Raw genomic sequence first — 23,036 nt, forward strand, 5'->3', positions numbered from 1 at the left:
GCAGGCTTGTCTGAATAGACATGAGCTTTAACATAGCCCCACAAAAAATAATCTAAAGGCATTATATCGCACGATCTGGGTGGCCAATTGACAGGTCCCGAACGTGAAATAAAATTTTCACCGAACTCGCCTCTCAACAAGTCCATTGTTACGCGTGCTGTGTGGCATGTGGCACCGTCTTGCTGAAACCACATGTCATGCAAGTCAAGCTCTTGCATTTTGGGCAAAAAAAAAAGTTGGATATGATTTCACGGTAGCGCTCACCATTCACAGTTACGTTACGATTCGCAGCATCTTTGAAGAAGTACGGTCCAATGATACCTCCAGCCCATAAAGCGCACCAAACTGTGACCTTTTCTGGTTACATTCTTCTGGCTGATCTTCACTTCAAAATCGACAATTCTGCTTATTTACGTACCCATTGATCCGAAAATGAGCTTCGTCGCTGCACACAATTTTTCGATAAAAAAGTGGATCTTTGGCCAACTTTCCAAGATCCCATTCACCAAAAATTCTACGTTGCGGTAGGTCGTTCAATTCTTGCACCAGCTGTATTTCGAAAAGGCTTCACACCTAAATCCTTTCGCAAAATGTTCCACATTGTTGAGTAACAGAGGTCCAATTGCTGCGAACGGCGACGAATCGATAATTGATGTCATCATTAACACTGGCCGATACAGCTGCGATATTTTCTTCAGTTCGCACTCTACGTAAGCGTGTTGGTGGTTTGATGTCCAATAATGTAAATTTGGTTCTAAATTTAGTCACAATAGCTCGAATAGCTGCTTCAATGGGTCGATTAAACTGACCATAAAATGGAAGAAGCGCGCGATAAACTTTCTTAACAAAACTTCCATTTTTATAATAAAATTCAATGATTTGCAAGCGTTGTTCGTTTGTAAGGCGATTTATGGTTAAATTATAGACCAAACTGAAGATGTTTGACAGTGAAACAAAACACGAAACGTGCGTTAGCTGTTTAAACCAACTGTTTAAAAATATAATAGCTAAAAAATCACCCGTTATATGCAGTTCATTCTACTACAAAAATCATACAAAACCAAGGTACAAATTTTGTGCAAAAACAAAACAAAAACAAATTCAAAAGAATTTCATTACAATTTAAAATTTCTGAAGGGGCTAGGGGTAGTCAGAGGTCCCAAAATGATGATTTTCAATAACTTTGTTTTGCTAGTCAATGCTTTTTTTTTAGAAAAATAAAACGTAGCATAAATACATCATGTTTCGACTTGACTTTAGCAAAATTTCTAAAAAAAAAAAATTAATAATTATAAAAGTTATCGCTGTTTGTTTGGAACCCGTTTCTCCAGAAGTCCCTTGCGGTGATCATCACTAGTCCTTGGAGATTCATCTAAAATCAATCGGACAAGAGAAAATAGATTTAAGAAAAATAACTTTAAAGAAAAATCCGTACACAAATATTCAATTCATTCTACACCATTTTATTGATTCTAAAAAATTGTGATATTACAAAGTTTAATTTCAATTCGATGTTTATTGAAGTGCTGTGGGATACACAATATTTCTTGTTTTTCCATTTGGTGCGTGGACGAATAAATCAGAAGATTTTTCGACACGTGAGCAAGTCACATAGAGCTGTCCATGTGAGAAGCATGGATTCTCCAAATTTAATCCACACACTTGTAACGATAGTTCTTGTGCTTTGTTAATAGTCATTGCGAAAGCGAGTCGCACCGGGAACTGTAAACGTTTGAATTCCAATGGCATATCTGTCGGGATCATTGGGATTCGTGGCAACAGTACGTCTTCACCTTTGAATTTTCCAGTCAAAATTGTGGCCTCGATAACATTAAAAATAAATAAATAATTGGCGCGTACACTTCTGTTAGGTGTTTGGCCGAGCTCCTCCTCCTATTTGTGGTGTGCGTCTTGATATTGTTCCACAAATGGAGGGACCTACAGTTTCAAGCCGACTCCGAACGGCAGATATTTTTATGAGGAGCTTTTTCATGGCAGAAATACACTCGGAGGTTTGCCATTGCCTGCCGAGGGGCGACCGCTATTAGACAAATGTTTTTTTTATTAGTTTTGCTTTCACCGAGATTCGAACCAACGACCTCTCTGTGAATTCCGAATGGTAATCACGCACCAACCCATTCGGCTACGGCGGCCGATAACATTGTTCAGTGCTTATTCGAACATTTTGCAGCCTTCTTTGCCGTAGTTCAGCCAGAAAATATTTTTCAGATTTTCGAGAAAAAAACCGACAATTAATTGTTTAAAAAAATTTGCAATTTTTGGGTAAAAAATAAATCTTTGATCAGGCACGAGTTTTTTATGTTTTTCAAAAGCAGTATAAATTTTATTGAAATCTACCAAGCGGTTTTTAAGTTACAGTGATCACCAGTTCAAAAAGCATAGTTAAAGTTTTGCTATTGATTTTCGATTTGACCGAGCGCTCTTTGTTAATTGTTGAATAACTCGAAAAGTATTTCTTGGATTCACTTAAATTTTCACTTTTTCATATTTTTCATATTTCATATTTTTAAGATAATATACTTTAAGAAAATGCAAAAAAACCAATCCAACTTTTTGAAAATTCTGACTACCCCTAACCCCTTAGATATGTAGTAGAAATATACTACAGATACTTAGTAGAAATATATAGAAAATGCTAGGCCTAGTGACTGTTGAATTTTGGCATTTGCTTTTCTTATTTATTCATTTAATAATCTAAAAATGCAGTACTTCTTACAGACTGTGAAAAACAGAGTAATGCCAAATAAAACAATCAAAATCAAAATTAAACTTATAATTTACTAGTTTCATTGTAATGAATTAACGAAAATGTAACATTTCTTATAATTTACAGAGAATTAAAGAATACTTAGAAGCTAATTAAAAATTCATTTTGTAACAATTTGAAGCGGTTCTTTGTGGAAGAAAAATCTAGACCAATATGAATTGAAAGCGAATTGAATTCTCTCAAAGCTATAGAACTTGGAACATTGGAGGCATAGTTTTACCTATCCCTAATCAGAAAACATCATAATTTTGTAATTTCTGAGAAATATTGAAATTAATATCCTCGAGTAGTGATGGGGAATCAACCGTCCCACTTATCAAATTGAAAAGAAAAGTCAGGTAGAGAATAGCCCTTCTAATGTGTGTAGTGTTTTTAAATGCATGAGCAAGCTCCTACTTTTATAAGATGAAATTCAAAGAACGCAAAGCATAGTGCACAAAAGCTTTCTGGGCACGTTCAAGCCTATTACTATGAGAAGCAAAATCATCATCATCTTGGCGTTACAGTCAGGGGTAGATCATTGCCTCTTCTACAATACGTCTTCATTCTTCTGAACAGCCCACTTTCGCTGTATGTTGTGAGATTTTCATTTTTCGTATATTGTCTTCTACGTTTTACAACCATCGTCTTCTTGGCCAGCCTCTCCTTCTTGCTCCTCCAGGGTTTCCTTTAAATATTTTTTTGGTCATTCTTTCGCTGCTCAATCTTAAAACGAGTTCATGCCACCGCAATCTTTGGTATTTTATGAACCGCGTAACATTTCCTCCCGCAATTAAAACACTGAGCTCGTGGTTATACTCAAAATATGGTCTCCAAATAGAGTGTTTTCTTTGTTAAATTAAAATGGAAAATAAAATGTAGTCTATCCCTTTCTTATCTCTACAACCCCTTCTTGATATTACTTATCACATATAATCAATAATTCTAGTGGCCTCTTGATATTAATAGTTGGCTTATCGATCTCTTAAACTACATTATGTTAATTTTACCGTTATGCGTTTGCTGAGCGCTGTTGAAAATGCATCGCAATACTTTATTGATGTCCAAATTAGTCTAATTTCTGCCTACAATTAATTATTCTTGCGTTTTTCACGACTTTGGAAAGCCCAACGAAACTTGAATCGATTATTTGAAATTGAAATGCTCCTATAAAACATTGTTTCCTATCTTGTTTCCAAGGCCGATAGCTGTTGGCCTGTTAAAAAGATACACCTGTGTAAAGACCAAAATTTCCTTTGTTCTTCTTTCCCTTTTCCCATATTGGGCCCATCAGTCACCTGTAGAGTTATGATAGCCACAACTTATTCGTTCAATCCGCGCTCTATCCTCTCTTGTACTCTGTGGGATATTCGCAACCTGTTGGCTGCTCTAATTATACACTGCTAAGGTGCTCTTCACTGTAGCGCTGATATTTTTTTCTTATCTAGTATAAATAACAAAAAAAAAAAAAAATTGTGTCACTCTCCTTCTATTTCTCCAGCACACTGACACAAGATGGTGAATATCAATAAAGCTGAGAAAGTTAATGAATAAAAACAACAATTTAAATAAAAATAAGCAGCCCTGCTATAAATTAAAATCATATACAAATGCATGTAAATAAAGTCTCAACAAGTTTTTTAACTTCAAGATTTTGATCAGTGCGTTCGTTTGAAATATTTAAACAAATTTGTATTCTGTATAAATGAAGTGTATATGTATGTATAAGTAGTTAGCGTAATGAATCATGATTTAGGCTATTATAATTAATTCCCTTTTATCAAAAAACGAATCACGAAAAATCACGCGATTTATTTCCAATGGTTGAAAATAAGCTAATAGAGATTCAATTATTTTTTACGCGTTTAACCAATTATTTTGAATTACGACAATACAATAGAGGCTATTCAGTTAGCTGGATCAAGGGGTCAATGTAAGTCGCAGCGGATACACAAAAGCTTCGTTAAAATTTAACATTTTCACTACAACAAATGGGAAACTTATGCAAATCGACATAATTTGGGTTTTAGAAAACTTAAACCACAAAAAAAAAAAAAATATTAGGGACGTCCTAGCCTTCGGCTGTGTGAAAGGCTGCAAATCTTTGTTGAAGATCAAAAGAAAAAGCGGTTTAGATTTAGAACTTAAATCATTTTCACTGTATATAAAACTAAAAATTGGCGCGTACACTTCTGGTAGGTGTTTTCCTGAATTCCTCCTCCTATTTGTCGCATGCGTCTTGATGCTATTTCACAAATGGAGGGACCTACAGTTTCAAGCCGACTCCGAACGGCAGATATTTTTTATGAGCAGCTTTTTCATGCCAAAAATACACTCGGAGGCTTGCCATTGCCTTCCAAGGGGCGGCCGCAATTAGAAAAAAACTTTTTATATCATTTTGGTGTTTCATTCACTTAGATTCGAACAGACGCACTTCCGAATGGCAGTCACGCACTAACCCCTTCGGCTATGATGGAAACGAGGAAGTGCCAACCCACAAAGTTTGCTCGAAATACTCGTAATTCACACGGAGGCTACACAGGTTTACTATAGCAGCTAGGGAAATAGTTTTCCTCTGTCTGTATTTCCTATGTTCTCCAAGCATTCTGACCAGGAATACAAGTAGCCACTCAGACGAGCCTATGCTTAAGTTCTGGAGGAAGCGTTTCCTCAGAAATTTGAAGCGTATTCTTTGAAATGGGGGACATTTGCACTGGAGGTAAGTGAATGAATTCTGCCCTTACTCATCCGAACAGCTGCTGCGAAATTCGTTATACGGAGCTCTAAATGCCACGTTTAGTATCAACTTGAGTTGCTATTCGTTAAGTGCTGGCCAAAACCGCCTGCGGCTAACTATTGTACTAGGCTTTTCTAGTGAATACAGAAATTCCCGACTGGATTCTCTAAATTCTGCTTCACATTCTCTAATCGCACACTTAATTGTCATCTTTTTAACCTGAAAATCACTATAACTCATGTCCATATACAATACGAAAAACATATCTCCATCTTTCAAATTACACAGCTCGAACTCCTATAGTTTGCTGCCGTCTCCGAATGGCAAATATGACAGATTTTTAACCGAATACATAATATATAGGGCTTTCCAAACAGAGGTGTTATTTTGATATTCAAAGAAAAATGCTATTTTTTAATATAAATGATCGGATGTTATTTCATTATTAAGAGGAAGGTATGCCGTTAATAGTGGAAAAGAACATCAGGCAAATGACCACCACGACCACGCTTACAGGACAATATCCTTTTCATGAAATTTTCCATAACCGAATTGCAAAGTGGCTGCCCTATGCCCTCGATAGCCTCACGAATTCCATTTTTGACGTCTTTAATCGACCCTGGGCTGTTGGCATAGACCTTCTCTTTCACGTGGTCCCAAAGAAAAAAGTCACAAGGTGTTGAATCACAAGTTTTCGGTGGCCAATTTTCCCGTAAAGGATCAATGGTTTCGTTGCTTGTGTGGCACGTAGCGCCGTCTTGTTGAAAATAAACTTTGTCCAGACCAATACCATCTAATTCCGGCCATAAAAAGTCGTTAATCATCTCTCGATAGCGCAATCCATTCACCAATAACACCTGTTATTGGAAAACCCTTTATATAAGATTCTCATTAATATCTCATTTTCTTATAGCATAGACAGACAGTGACGTTGATCGGGATTAAAGACTTAATTCGGAACTATCTCAGGAATTGAGTGCAACTAATCCGCATCAACAATTAGACTTAATTCTCATAGTTGAAGTGGATTCGAAAAATCTTCGATGACAAACCTGCCGAAGAATTACAGTTAATAACTATTGTGAATGAAAAATAATAAACTTAAACAAAAAAGAAAGAAAGACTGAGTGCAATGTCAGTTTGCACTAACACGTTCGAAATTATACTAGTTGTTTTGAGATTTCGGAGCAGTTTGACAAATTCCTATTTAAGATTTTTAATTAAAAAAAAAAAAAAAATAAATAATAATTTTTAGTATCAGCGCCTGTTGTTGCCTGCTGTTCTTTTACTGACAAAACTATCCAATAAACAAATCAGCTGTTCACTAATCCGCGTAACAACCGTCTTTTCAAGGCGTATTCATTAAAGGTGGGGTGGCACTAGCCCAACAACAATGTTTTGTATGTTTGATTGTCAAAGCAAAGTATTGGCAAAGTAGAAAACAAATAATGAATTCGCCTTGTTTGAGTCTTGGCTGACAGCCACATAGACACGGCGAAAGAAAAAAACAAAATCGGCTGATTTACCTATCACCTTTAATAGATTCGCCTTGCGTCTTTCGCACTACTCTTCACTTTCACTTTTAATCAGAATTAACTGCGCCGGTAATACCGATTAACGCAGCCGTCTGTCAATGCTATTACACTCCTACTACTTATAACTGTTGCTGGTAAAAGTTGAACTGTTTATCCTCTATTATTTTCTCTTATCGCCCATGGGGGAGTTTCCGCTGACTTGGCTATTTTTTCCTTACATTTAGCAGGAATTCTATCAATTCTTAGAGCAGTCAATTTTATTATTATATTTTTATTTTATTATTACTACAGTAATTAATATCCGATCCTTTGGTAACTGAAAAATCGAGGTATTATCAAACGTTGATGTAGATATACGACATTTCTTATCTCATCATGGCCTCATCTCTTCACTCTGCACATTTTGACATTTTCTTATTGGTGAGCCGACATCACTCACCATCTTGTTGGGCACAAATATCAAAAAATAATCTATAAAATATTATACTCTTCATAAACGGTATAGAAATGTTGAATTATATATATTTTTTACGCCATAGACTAAACCAGTTTCTACTAGCGATGGCAACATCTTCCAACAACCCATCATATTGCCTTTGTTGAGTATCGCCGATTGTCATTGCGCGGCGATCAATAAAATTGCCTTTAAGTCGAACAGGCAGGCGGCGAAACCGCCGATCGTGTAAACTAGTCAGGTTAGATTTTATCGCAGCCACGTTTGTAGGCAAGTTGCAGAGTTCAATGTACAAGTTTTTACTGACTTTTTATTTATTTTTTTTTTGCTATGCATCTAAGGCTTCTTAGCCTGCGGCCAGCTAAGATACAGGTATATCTACATACATAAAGCTGCGACGTTGAGTGCATGTGGCATGTAGGCATATACTGTTAAAGCATCTTACTGGTTCACGATATTTACATAATCAATTTTCGGTGTGATACAGCATTTTTGGAATACTAAAAATCTATGTAAATCGAAGTACATTAAAAAAGCAAATTGAATAATGCACGCCTTTGTCGGCTGCTATTTACCCAAATCTATATTTTTGAGTTTCTTACGTAGACCTTTTCGCCTTAAATTGATTTTAGCTTAACAAAATATTTTATTTATTCATTTCGTAGTGTCACTGCCATGGCCGTTTTAACGCTCTCGCCCAAACCACTTTCTAACATGTTGCTGATCATTGGCGATCACTAAATTTTCGGTACTGGAATGGCCAAACTTGATATTCACACCTCTTTCACCGTCCATATTTTTTCTATCGGTCTTTTTCGACAAGTATTTTATTTACCGTTTTGCTTGGTTTTCTTTTTCCCATATCTTTAAAATGCGTCAGTGCAACGTCGCTTGGGTGCTAATCAAATGGCGCTGGTCGGTCTGTTTGCCACCCTGTCGCGTGATCGCCATGTAACCGGTATGAGACGCGTTGGTTGTTAATGAATAGGTGAAACTGCTTTAATTCTCCGCTTTTTCTACCTTCTTCTGCTTTCATTGATAATTTATTTGCACGCCTAGCTGGTAGTGGAATGCTTGTAGATTTTTAAAATACGATTTTCGAAAATTTAAGTATGTTTTTGTCTTTTTTTACCCAAAAGTTATCTGGTGTGAATTTTTATTAAAGGTATACGAGTGACATTATTTTATGTACACATAATGTATGTACAAGGTGGCGCAAAATTCATCACCCTATCGTAAGATACATAATTTTTGCAGATGGCCGCGTAGTTCAATCATATTTGACACTTATGAACTGCATAGCTGCAGTATACAAAGAGACAAGCAATGGAGCGCGTAAAGGTTAAAGCAAAGACTTCCAACACTAAAAATCAGTTTTTTATTTATTAAAAAATTATTAAAAACAAAAATTGGATGATTAATTTTATGCCACCTTGTACAATAATAATATAAAATAGGCACGAATCCTTGATTGGTAACTTGTCTCGCGCTTTTAGAGGCATGTACTTTGAAATATCGCGGTTACATTTTTATAAAATTTGCATAGATTAAACGAAAGGAGCACCATTGAGCAAATTATGTGGCATACAATGAAAATAAAATTAGTTCCTATATGAGGTAGGCAGGTGAAATGGTTCAAGTACCACTCTGACACTCCCCAAGTAGCACTAAAATGCCATTTTGATACCAGTAGGAGTCCTCCAACAGGCAGATATACTTGGTTGCCCAAATTCGACGGACCCGACGGATTTCGATGACTCTTAGGGCCCATTCCAATCGACGAGACTTATCCGCAGGCAACAATCTTTGCGTCAATTGAATCTTATACGGGAATAAATGCAAATCAATGCGGATAATTTGTTGTAAAGTGGTCCGAGCAATGCCCAACTACTGAGAACGGCGATTTTGGGATGTCCTTGGCGACGTCTCAACACTGGCCCGTACAAGAGCAATATTCTCATCCGATCGCCTTGGTCCGATTTGATTTGGCCTCTTTGGATTAGTAAGAGCATCACCAGTCGAAAACCTTTCGTACAAACGTTTAATGGTGTTCTTAGAAGGCGCACTTTTCACATTATTTAATTTTTTATACGCACGTTGAGTTTTCTCAATTGACTTCTTTTGTTGAATGTAAATTTCAACAATTTGGGAGCGCTCGCATGGCGTGTACTGTTCCATGGTAAAAATCTGCTTGGACTGACGCTTCCAACGCGGTATGTCATTAAGCGATCTGACGTCTCTGTCAAACGATACAGGGTTACCAAATAGGTCCGTCGAATATGTTCAACCCTGTATACAGCCAGCCAGAGCTGTTGCTATAATGGGGAAGATTGATGGGATTTAGGTTGGTGCATTGCCGCAGGCTGTCGAAGAAAGGAATAAGAAAGTGACGTAATTGTTTAACTGCCAAACTCGAACATTTACAGAGAAAGTGCTCAACAGCCTCTTTCCCTGAAAGGTTTCCACTGCTTCCGCAATAGAGGTTAAATGGTAAGCCTAAACTTGCCGACCGCCCAATGACTGGCAAACACAGCTATGAGCTATGAGTTTGAGAACTTTCTGCATCCTGGGCCTATTGTACTGGCACCAAAGAGTTTTCGAAATAGCACTCGACGAAATGCAGCTCTGCTTTTTCTGCGCTCTCCTGAGAGGTAAGTTTTGCAATTCCCCTCTAACGACAGTTACGGTTATGCCAATGACCAATTCAGTTCACCCCTTCCTGGCAAGCTCATCAGAAATTTAATTTTCCTCTATTTTCCTATGCCCTAGAACCCAGATCAGAGAAATATTACCTGTACACCCAAGAGATTTGATCTCCTACTCGCAGCAGTTGACTAGTTTGGATCTGCACATGGCGACATCAGAGCCTTGATCGCAGATTGACTATCGGAAGAAATATTGATATTTCCCGCGCTTTCACGTTCTCTAAGCATTTTGCATGGCTGCAGGATCGCAAAGACTTCCATCTGAAAAACAGCAGTATTCGACAATTTTGAGTAAATATATAAATTGGCTGATTTAGAGAAAACCCGATTCCATCTGGGAGCCGTCAGGGAAGACAGAGGTACCAGCTTCGATGCAGATTTTTGCCTGATTTGCCGATGATAGGTCGTGGATATTCAAGAGATATAGCAGTAGAGCTAAAATGCTTCCCTGTAGAATGCCTGCGTTTATATTTTTCAGAGATGAATACGCATTTTCATGTTTTACGCAAAAGTACCTGTCATTCAGATATGGCGAGATCACCTTGCACTATTGTGTTGGCAGCGTGCACTTGAGCTTTTGGTGGAGACCTTTCCGCCACGCAAAAAAAAAAACAACGGCTGAACATACATACTTTTTTCTTTTCCATAGCGTTTTCTCTGGTGCTTTCGAATTTGTGTATTTGATCGAGCGTTGCGTGATGGTTTCTGAAACCAAATTGGTGAATGGGAATCAGATGTTTGTTTTCAATGAGTGACTGTAGACGTTTTAAAAGTGTTTTTGTTTTTTCAAAAAGTTTCGAAATTACTGGTAACAGAGCTATTGGCCTGTAAGAGAACACTTCCTTGGGTGTTTTATATTACCAGATTTAAATATTAGGGTAACTTCGGCGAATTTCCAGTATATAGGCTTGTACTTGAAGCTGAGGCATTTGTTAAATAAACTGGTCAACTAGGCAATGCAATTTGTTTGACAGTTTACGAAGGACTTCAGCCACTAAGGGGACTTTTACAGATTCATTTTATTTATTTCCTTATTCTCTTCTTCTCGTGTAACTGGAATAATATATTATATTCATCGCACTCAGGGCAGTTTACCTTCTACTTCATCAGTGCCTTCATTAGCAACAATAAGTGAATTGCTAGATTAGATTAGATTTGTGGGGGGTTGGACAAGGCCAAGCACTACACCCGGATATATTTCAGTAGAAATAATAGGGATAGGAAAGATAAAAAGTGGGTGGTAAGACGGATAAATTAGTTTGAGGTCACTCTTCCAAAATCTCTTTGACTCTTCCGAGTATAAACCTTATCCATACTCAGTATATCGCAACCCAATATCCTAAGTCTGATTCTGGAGAACGCCGCACAGCTACAGAGAAAATGCTCTGCCGTGCCGTCATTCTCAAGACAGGATAGGCATATCGCGCTGTCTACGACCCTCATGACAGCCATTTGATGACCACAGGCGTTGTGCTCTGTGATTACACCCACCAGTACTCTTAGGTTATTTCTGCTGAGCTTTAGGAGAAAGGTTCCTATTTTCCTGTTTAGGTCTTTCACAAAGCACTTAGCTACTCTGCACGAGATCAACCCAGACCAACGTCTTCTATGGGTAGACCTCATGAGGTCGTCAATCCATAGTTGAATCGACGCGGAATTGACACCTAGAAAGGGTTCAAGGCCTAGTGGTATACTTGCAGAGCCTTTATCACCCAAATAAGACTAACTTTGTTGTGCAACACTGTTCAGTTTTGTCTTACATACACCGACTAACTTCGAAGAGCAGCGTAGGTTAGAAAGGGCTTTCAGTATAGCTTGACTGCTCCTACAAATTCCAATACTGATACGCCGCCACTTTTTCTCAATTAGCCAGAATGCCACATTCAAGTTGACATAGATTTCCGTAAGGAATACCGTGGCCATCTGTCCTGTAGCATAGCAGTACTTAGTGTCTTCGTCTAAGATCCTTACCATCACTGGTTTTGGATCCGTTGGTGTAGAAAGTGTGCTGATATCTCGTTAATAGGTTCTCTGGACTTAACCATTGATCTCTATCTGGGATCAAGGCACCCGATTGTCCACTAGTATCGATAACAGTGTGCACCGCTCCGACAACTGGTGGTATATCTGATAGTGACCAGTGCTTCCTGCATTTGCCCAGACTTCGTTTAACTTGAGCCTGTACGCCGCCTTCCTCGCATTCTTTCGAATTTGAAGACCTAGAGGTTGCAAGCTCAGAATGGTATTAAGGGCATCACCAGATGTTGTACTCATGGCACCTGTGATACCCAAGCACACACTTCTCTGTAGCCTGTTTAGGGGTTTTACTTTGGATTTAACCATTGTAGCCTTCCACCATACAACAGAGGCGTATGTAATAATGGGTATAATCAGGGTGATGTACAACCAGTGTACTATCACCGGTCTTAGACCCCATGTCTTGCCAAAGGTTCTCTTACACTGCCAGAAGACTTTTAGGGTTCGAGAGACCTTCTACTCGACGTGCTTCTTCCAGGTAAGCTTACTATCTAGGATTACTCCTGAGTATTTAACCTCAGAAAACAGTTGCAGTGTTACCCCTTTCAATGTGGGTAGTAACAGGCCTTCCGTTTGCGTTTCCTAATGAAAAGCACCAAGGTACATTTTGTAGGATTCACCGAAAGACCATGCAATAAGTGAATGGTAAAATATCTTGTATGAGTAGCTGGTGCGGAATTTAATATTTAAATAGAAAAACAAAAATTTGTATTGAAAACAAAAAAAACAAAAAAAATAAATTTTTTTATTAAAAAATTTGCTTTGCAAATAATTTTTTTTAAGTTTAAAATTTAAAAGTTTTTTTTATTTAATTTTTTTTTTAATTTTAAATTAAAAAAAATAAAATTTTTATTTTTAAATAAAAAAACCGTTTTATTGGGCTACCCCACATTTAGCGAATTTTATCTACAATAGAAAATTATGAGAAACATGCTTTTCGGTTTCCACTAAATTTTTGCAGCAAAAGCAATTAAAAATGTTTAAAGTTGCGAAAAACAAACTCATACGAAGACCTCCAAAGGATAAAAGGTATGCATGCACTTACATATGTACGTATGCACGCACCTTAAGGTCATTCACCAGTAGGCAGCAGAGCTGCATTAATAATCGCTGTGACACCTTTTTTGAAGAAAAACGTCAAGTCAAGAACCATTGGCTTACTAAAGAGTCTATCTTTGCCTCATTGATTTCTTTGTTGTTTTTTGCTTTTTACATTTTTCAAAGTGAAGGGTATGTAAAGTAAATAAAGTGTAGTCGGGTACTTTTCGAGTATACTTGAGACTGGGGGGCTTCGACACCTTTAATAAACAAGAACAACTACAGAACAATTTACGGTTACGTTTTGTTTTAATTAAAGTCTATTTTTAATATTTTTGTCATGATAAACCTTTTACTTAACTTTGTGTCAAATGAAAAGTACAGCAAGCACAAGTCAGCGCATTACTTGCATTATGGCCGCTAAAACAAGCATAAAAACAAAGAAAAGCACACAGTTACACATTGCATCAGTGGTGCCAGCAAGAGGAAACGGTCAATCGCGGTAATAGCGCAGACCCACCAAATTTAGCGAAGTCCTCAACAATCTGTGCGATCCTTCTGGCAGAAAAATGTGAAACACAGATGGCGCTCTAAAGAGTTAGAGGGTGTTGTTTTTAAACAGCGACAGGTGGGCATTCATTCCTACTATTTAGGACTGGTAGCGGCGGACTAATCACCAACCCTTCCAGGAAGCAAAATAGATTAACGAAACCAACGCAAGACTAAGTCTTGTCTATGCTTCCGAGTGGAAAAAAAGACAAAGTCAAAAATGAAGATAAATTTGGTTGAACTTCCACCACTGAACGAACCGTAGTTTATAGAAATATTTGTTTGAGTACCTAATAGACTTACACTCGGCAATCATTCACAACATTTTCTACTTCATAATGACATTGCCAGACGCGCTGTTAATCCGCATTACAGGGGCAGTTAATCCGATTAAAATCGTAGTGTGACAAACGGTTATTACGCGAATTAAACTTTAAGTCGACTCCGAATGGCGGATATTTTGTTTTTTTGTTTTTGGGAGGTGCTTTTCCATCGTCTACCGAGGATTTTAGGATTCCTCCGGATGCTCAAAAAATGCTCTGAAATGCTCCCATAAATGAGAATTTACCTTCACAATAGTCCAAAACTCTTCAGGGAAAGGTTAATATTTTGAACTTCGCAAAAACACTCGAAAAAAAGCTTAAAAATAGTACTATTTTTGGATCCTTATTTCGAAATGCTCTGTTGTTGTTGTTGTTGCAGCAGTAACTTTGCTCTATCAGTGTAGTGTAATCACCGGTCGTCTTAGTCTAGCTCATCTAACGGCAGGGTCAGGAAACTTGCTGTTCCCACAGGTTGGGTCCAGAGGGAGAGGGGTGTTAGATGAGTGGGTTTGATGGGGCATGTGAAAAGGTGGTTAGTGTCGTGCGAGGTGCCGTCACATGCTCGACATATGTTGGTCTGTAAATGTCGGTCTGTTTTATCCTCGATCGGAATGCTCTCTGCTGGGCTGGCCGGGTTTTGTTTGGTTGAGTTGAAACTCTGCGTACGAGATCAAACTCATATCTGCGTGAGTAAGAGCTGGCGAACTTAATTGTAACTTTTTACCCAGAATATTTTATGGAGAATTAAAAAGAAATCAAACTTAAAAGTGAACATTAATTTTTATTTCGTCACTAATAATGAAAAAAAAAAAATTATAATGAAGACAAGTTGCCTGAAATTACTTATGAAAAAAAAAACTAAAAAAAAAATTAACAAAAACAAAAAATAATTCACCTGAAATGACGTAAAGAAATATTTCATTTCAATTTTCTTTCGTCAGCTCCAGTCTTGTGAGCTAATTTATATAATCACTCGCAAAACCGCTTATTAAAATGTTTAGAAACATGAACGATATTAATTTTAGAAATTACAAAAAAAAAAAAAAAAATTGGTTTCCGATTAGCTGAAATATAAATTCAGAAAGAAGAAAATTTTTCGTTTTGCAAATTATTTGCGTGCTTTAGTATAAATAAAATATAAAAAATATCAAAAAAGAGTTAATTTAAAAATTCAGAAAATTAAAAACATATCAAAAAAGGGTTGATTTAAAAATTTACAATTTTAAAAATTCAGAAAGCTACTGCAATTTTTTTACCGTCTCCAAAATTTTAAAATTTTTTATTTCTTATTTTCATATAAATTCATATGCCTTTCAATTGCGTGATATTTAAATTATATTAACATAAAAAACTGCGATTTGGCATTAAAACGTTTTAATGGGTGACTTTGGTTTTGTGTTTTTTAATTATAAAAACAAGTTGTTTTGAACAATGACACTGCATAGAATGGCATTGATTAAGTAATTTTAAAACTCATTATAACAGCCATTTTTAACTTAATTTATTTCATTTGAATTTGAATTTGCCTAATCTATAAAAAAAGTCATCTACAAAAAATATTTTGAATTTTGGCAATTTAAAGTTAGAAAAAAAATGTATATACATATATAAATAATATTTTGCATTCTTGCATTTCGTTTTTTTCGCTGTAGCATGTGTTTAAATTTTCTATGTTTCATATCAATTAGTTGGATTCGGATGATCTTCCGAGGAGAGTTCAAAACATTTCATACTATTAAAAGCGAATGGTTATTTTTAAAAGTCGTCCGCCATATTGGATTCGCCATTTTGAATTTTGTAAAACTAACTTCAGATCCGTAATCAGCAACCTCAAAACCCCTCTATACGAAATTTAATTAAAGTCGGATGATTACTTTTAAAATCCGTCGGCTATATAGGATCCGCAATTTTCAATTGCCACAGCTTGCGATTACCAATAGTTTGACCATCTTTTGCGGATTACAACCCATTGACATTGTCGAGTAGTTCAAGACCGGAGAGAGGCAATTAAATTGGCTGACAATGCAAAATGGAATTTATGAAGATAAGATAAAATACAAAAATTCAAGAGATAGTTCGAATTTGTGAGCACCGTAAGTAAACAGTATCTTTGACATTGAAAATATGAAAATCAAGACGTGCACGGCACAAACCACACTTCAACCTGCAAACTTGACCATATCTCTATTTGTTTAACGCTCACATGCAAGCCCGCTTTCGGAATCATTGCAATATCTTATCGAATTTTCCTAGCCTATATTCAGATAAAATGAGAATTTCTCACGATGACCTTCAGAACGTCTGACGCAGCGAACTTTACCGCATTGTTGACAAAGACAACCAAATTCATTTGATGCTCTGGATGTTTAGCAAATATTTTGAGCGCTGTTATGCATTTTGAAAGCATACCTTAGAGCAGCAATGACTGTAGATCGGCTAAGCGACTTTGTCTCACTTGGTATTCATCTATAAAGGGTGATTAATTTAGAGGCATGCGATTTTAAATTAAAACAAAGCAACGAAAATTCAAATGATTGGCAATCTTTATTATTTTTGTGTAAAACCATTCACGACATTTATTTTTTAAAAATAATCTCTTTCAAATGTTGGTCGCAACTGCGCCGTAAAATTTTGAATGACTCGCTGGAGCACTTTGGTCGGTATCTCATAAAAAACTTTAATAACGTTGGCTTTATCCACAAAATAGTTCGACTTTACATGCTCCGGCAAATAAAAGTCCAAAGGAGTGATATCACACGATCTTGGTGGCCAATCCACGAGACGAGAGATAAACTGCTCACCGAAACGACGACGTAGTAAATCCCTCGTTTCACGGGGTGTATGGCAAGTAAAGAGTTTTCCAATAAGAGGTGTTATTTTGATATTCAGAGAAAAATGCTCCTTTTTAATATAAATGATCGGATGTTTATTTCGTTATAAAGAGGAAAGTGTGCCGTTAATAGTGGAAAATAACATCGGGCAAATGACCACCACGACCACGCTAACAGGACAATATCCTTTTCATGAAATTTTCAATAACCGAATTGAAAAGTGGCTGCCCTATGTCCTCGAAAGTCTCACGAATTCCATCTTTTAGGTCTTGAATCGATCCTGGGCTCTTGGCGTAGAATTTCTCTTTCACGTGGCCCCAAAGAAAAAAGCCACAAGGTGTTAAATCACATGATCTCGGTGGCCAATTGCGATCACCTCTTCGAGAGATAACACTGTCCGGAAACTTTTCGTTGCTTGTTTGGCACGTAGCGTCGTCTTGTTGAAAATAAACGGTGTCCAGATCAATAACATCCAATTCCGGCCATAAAAAACCATTAATCAGCTCTCGATAGCACCGAATAACACCTGCTATTGGAAAACCCTTAAGGCCCCTCTTGTAGGATCCAAATACTGTGGAGATCGCGGGCTTCAATCTCCGGTATCAAAAAGTCGTTAATCATGGCTCGATAGCGATCGCCATTCGCTGTTATATTGGCGCCCGCCTCGTCTGATGATTTCTCCAGCCAACCGTTTATTTCCAATGGATTTAGTGGCTGTTCTTGAATGACTTCGCGTTGCTCTTCAGCCCAAATACGGCAAATTTTACTTATTGAGCCAAAAATGGGCCTCATCGCTGAACAGCATCAGTTGGCCTGAGCACGCGATGAACACTTTTCACAGAACGTCAATTTTCGTATTACAATTCTACGATTTGTAAACGTCGTTGAGGCATAAGTCTTTCCATGATGAAATGTCAATGAGTACTGACAAAAATTATGTATTTAATTTGACAGTAGTCACGCGTGATGTGTCTAAAAACCAATATTACCTCCAATCTGATCACCCTTTACTTATTAATGGAGGGATCTATAGTAGATAGTATGCCGACTTTGAATACACGTAGTAGATTGCTTTTAGAATCATTGTTCCGCAGAAATACATCCAGAGGTTTGCCTTGACGGCTCAACAGACTGACCCAATCAATGTAGAATCAAAGCAAGAGCAAAATGTATGGATGATATTGACAGTAAACCAACAGATGTGTTGAATGTAGAAAATCATGTGGCAAGCCTGAATATGCAACAAAATTATAGGCAACACCTCTTATTTATTTTCACAGTCAATTTATAACCCTTATCCAGGCTCTATGCCTCACTGTGCAACAAAAGGAATAAATATATCCAGGTTTAACTGTAAACAAAAAATATCAAAGAATTTAAACTCCTTAATTCTTGAACAGCTCACATCAGTGAAACCAGTGAATTGCCAATCTCAGCAGTTGAACTTCATGTAGGCTTTATAGTAAAAACTTAAAAGCAACCGTTTATATGTGTCAAAAGAAAAACAAATAAATCTTATTTAACCACTTAGTTTCCTTTTTTTTTGAAAGTGAAACGTGCGATCTTTTTTATGCTAGTTCTTTCGTTTTGATTAACTTTATTTTTTTCTGTTTTTTTTTGTTTAAAAATAACCTTCGTGTAAACGAAAATATTTGCATGAAAGTCGTTGTACGTCTCGTTCAAATTATCTCAGACGATAAAAAAAAATATTTATATAAACAAGCAAAAAGACAAAAATTAAACGAAAAACCAAAACAGAAATGAAACGAAATAAAATAAAAACAAAGTCGAATGTACCTGAACTTAAAAGACTGAATAAGAAAAATATGGGAAACGAAATGGGAAAAACGAAAACACAATTTTTAGTTTAGTTTTAGTTTTGATGCTGGCAAATTAAAATTCTGAGATTCATTGAACTTTCACGGCTAGGTAGCGGCCTTGTGTTTGATTCTGAGACTTATAATTACTTTTATAATCCAAACATTATTATAATTTAAAAAAAAAAAAAAAAATACAAGCCGATATATGATTCCCAGCCATGATGAAAAGAATAATGGAGTTTTAGTTCTTTCTTCATGACATTTTTCTAGCCTGTTCTAATTAAAATGTAATGTTTATAATTTTGTAAAATATACATTTTCTAATAATTAGTTAAATAATTCGCTCAGTTTTATTTAGCTTTACTTTTTTTAATATCTGGTGGCATTGCCCGCGATTGCAGAAGTTCTTGGTGTTCTTCTGCTTTCGGCACTCAAATCGCTACTGCAGTGTTGCCTTGCTTTGGGTATAAAAACGCACTAAAATGCCCATTTAAAGAAAATAACCCAACAAATTTTTATTGAATCACTTAAAGAACTTTGTATGCGTGACAAATTGTCTTTATAATGTGTGTTTTTTAAAATAAATGTGTTATGGTTATGTACAATTTAATTTCTGAGTTTTTTTTGTTAAGCGAGACTCTTTTGTTAAGGGAACGACTTATTTGCTATATTTGAGGTTATGTAACTAGATAATGTTTTCTTTTTGTAAAAATGTCAGTGTGGTTTCTTTAGTATTTTCTGGTATTTTGTGGCTTATTATTACAATGAATACACCTCTTGATGCCCTATGTCCCACTAAGGATTGATGGCCGGAAGAAACGATTACACCTCTATGGTTTTAATCCGCATTCAGTAAATTCAAACGCCTTTTTAAATGTGTAAAAAGGTTTTCAATCTTAAGAAGAGTTGAGAGAGGGACATTTAATATTATTGCATAACCTTAAAAGGAACAAAAAATTAAATTTACACTTTCAAAATATAAAATTTTGTAAGAACCAACAAATTTTCATTAGCACTAAAATCTTCTCAGAGTGGCCTTTTTTAACCTTCTTTTGTATAATAATACAGTTTTTTTTTAACTTAAAGTTTCGGTTGCTTTAAATTAAAAAAAGGAAACAAATACGAAACTTCAAAATTTTCGCATTTTCGGTATGAAAAAGCACTAAATTTATTGCGAAGAGCAAATGGTTGGCAACACTGCACAACTCGAAAAAACGTGACGCCACACACTCTTGATGGGCGCAATCTTCTTTCTATCATTCTTGATTCCCAGCTAATTTCAAAGTTTGAGCATCTACGTACATCTAATAATACATTAAATCAATTTATTTGGAGTTTGGGCCTAACGGACCTTTATTTTTATGTGATATGGTAGTCTAGTCCATTTAGCCAAGTGCGGAACTTTATTTCGGCGAATTCGCGCCACTTGTGAGTGAGTGGCTTCTGGCCCGTAGCTTCGTAAAGACTTGTACAATTTTCCTGAAAACAAATGCCATGAAGAATTGGTAGTAAAAGTCTTAAGATAGGATACCTTCTTAGCGTAGTAATAAAGGCGATGTAATAAGCCAGCTTTCTCTGTTCATTCTGACATTCGGCTGCTGTATATTTTAGAATGTTGCCTTAATTCGTTAGCTGTTTCATGTGTTGCTTCTTTGGAGCCATTTTTTTTCCTTGTTTACGCCTCGCGGGATCATAGGGCCTCGACAAGACTCTTCCATCGTACACGGATCTGTGCTGTGCTTTTTGCACCGTCCCATGAGATGTCGGCACCTGCTAGTTGGCGCAACATCGACCTTCTCCAAGTGTTTTTTGGTCGACCGCGACCATTGCTCCCTTGCGTATTTCAGTTGAGTGTCGTTCTCGTGATGCTATCTGGTGGTTTTCTCAACGTGTGACCTATCAATCGCCACTTTCTGCGCTTGATTTGCCTAAGGATGGGTTTCTCATTCGTTAATCTCCACAGTGCGTCGTTACTGATGGCGCTTGGCAAGAATATTCTGCAGATGATGCGGAGGCATTTGTTGACGAAGGCTTGTAGCCTCTGTGTGTTGGTGTTAGAGGCATGTTAGGAGGCATTTACATATGTTTAATAGGTGGCGCAAAATTAATCATACAATTTTTTTTATTATAGTAAGTTTTTACCAGTGGTATGCCACATACCCAGCATTCGAGAGTATACGAGCTTCACTTTTCTTTGATCATTGTTTCTTTTTTTTATTTATTGAAGGGGTTATTTCTAATGTTCAATGGCGAAATAATTTTTGGTGCTGTGAATTTCTGCCACAGCCATGAAATAGACTTTCCAATAAATGTGAAAAGGCTATCTTTCAAATGCAGGACAATGGCTTTTTTTCAGCGTCTCGAGACAGGTCAACCTTTTAGTTCGGACCATGCTCTCCGCAATGGCCCAAAGAGAATAATCCATCGGATACGCGTCTGGTGAATTTGAGAGCCATTTTGTGGATGTTATGAAGTTCGGAACGCTATTTTTTAGCCATTTTTGGTTCACTCGCGCTATGTGAGACGGTGCCGAGTCCTGTTGAAACGTCCATGGTCTGCCAACGAAATGTTTGTCTGTCCACGGCTTCAAAGTAGCCTCCAGAATGCTTTCCCGATAATATTTCGCATTTACCTTGAGCCAGACTCGATGAAAACGATTGAAGAGCGTCCATCTGCGGTTACAGCGGCCCAAACTATTACCTGTAGCGGGTGCTGCCTCCTGGTGACTAATCGATGACTCAAATTCTCGGATGAACGGACGGTCAAATAACCCCTATCGTTTTGGGAGTTTACGAATTGCTCTATTTGAAAAATTTTCTCGTCAGAAAACACAAAGTTCGGAAATTGACCGCATTCGGCCAAGCGAAGCAACTCCTTCGCTCTCTCAAGTCTGACTTGTTGCTGCTTTGGTGTGAGATTATGCGCCATTTAGATCTTGTAAGACTTGATCTTGACATCATTTTTCAGTATGCGGCGGATGCTACGGTCAGATATTTTCAGTTCTTTCGATTTGCATTTGATTGGCACTTCGTCGGGGATTTCACTCAAGTCGCTCCATCTCCATGACGTTTCGCGATGCTGCCAGTATCATTGTAACGAGTAATGGTGCGGTAAAAAAAATCTTTATTTACTTTAAGGAGCTCGAGCTCACGAACAATCGCTGGTTGTGATTTTCCAGCAAAATATAATGCAATCACACTTTAGCGTTTGAAATCCATTACTGATTTTCTGATTTCAATACTCCGGACTGTCTTTTAGCCAACTATCAGACAGCTGATGCCCATGAGTCAGCTGCACGAGCGGTCTGCAGTTGGTTACATTTCGAGTGCCAAACCCTGTAGACTGGCAATGCCGTGCGATGTACGCCTGCTGAATTAACTGTAAGAAAACTGGTTGTTTAGTTCGAAAAGCAAATCAAATTTTAAATTCTAAGAAATATGCATTTTCAAAGCTTCGACTGGACATTGCTGAAGAAATTGTATAAAATGTTTATATTCCTGAATACCCAACACGCGAGGACTTATTTAGATGACGCACCATTGCATTTGCAGGCAAAACAGTGGGAACAATTCCCAAGAAAAAGGCCTCAGGTATGCGCGAAGCAGGATAAACGCAGTGAAACTGTATGGGAATGTAGGAAATGTCCTGCTGCACTCCACATTCTTGATTGTTTTGACTATGTCACACTGTACAAAATTATTAATAAAATTCTTGAAAATATCATACATTTCATTTATATTCATTTAAATATTGTGACTATATGAATTTGTTGAATACACTCAGCTAAAAGCTTTGTTAAAAATTTATTCAAGCAAGAGCTCGTTATAAATTGACGGAAGAGGTTAACCCTTTGGAGATGGAGCCGCTCGACCGGCGAGCGTCGCGGAGGACGAGAGGTATTGGAGTGCGCATTAAAAAAAATAAATACGTTGAACGTTATAAAAACTAAGGCATTTTTAACACGAGAAAAAAATTTCATAAAATCAAAAAATAATTATAAACAAACAAATTGAAAAAAAGGAAAAAACAAAAAGAAGTTTGGTTGTATTTATGTAAACATTGTATATTCCGTCATTGTGTGGTATCATTCAAATTGACGAAGTAATGCCGTCATCTTCCGTCTTATTAGAATCAAAGTAATATTCGTCAGAACTGTCACTCTCTAACGTATCATCTCTAGAGCGCTTAGCCATCGTGCTTAGGATAAAATATTAAATATATAAAAAACCTGCTGGTTACT

At 36.9% G+C, this 23,036-nt stretch overlaps 1 protein-coding gene across 1 annotated transcript in view; it reads left to right on the top strand.

Moving 5' to 3' along the window:
- LOC128864889 (neprilysin-2) overlaps positions 1–23,036 on the top strand; it is a 93,483-nt gene that overhangs the window by 1,678 nt on the left and 68,769 nt on the right. The gene's annotated exons all lie outside the window — the stretch shown is intronic.

Source organism: Anastrepha ludens, chromosome 2 (genome assembly GCF_028408465.1).
Source record: "Anastrepha ludens isolate Willacy chromosome 2, idAnaLude1.1, whole genome shotgun sequence".
NCBI lineage: Eukaryota > Metazoa > Arthropoda > Insecta > Diptera > Tephritidae > Anastrepha > Anastrepha ludens.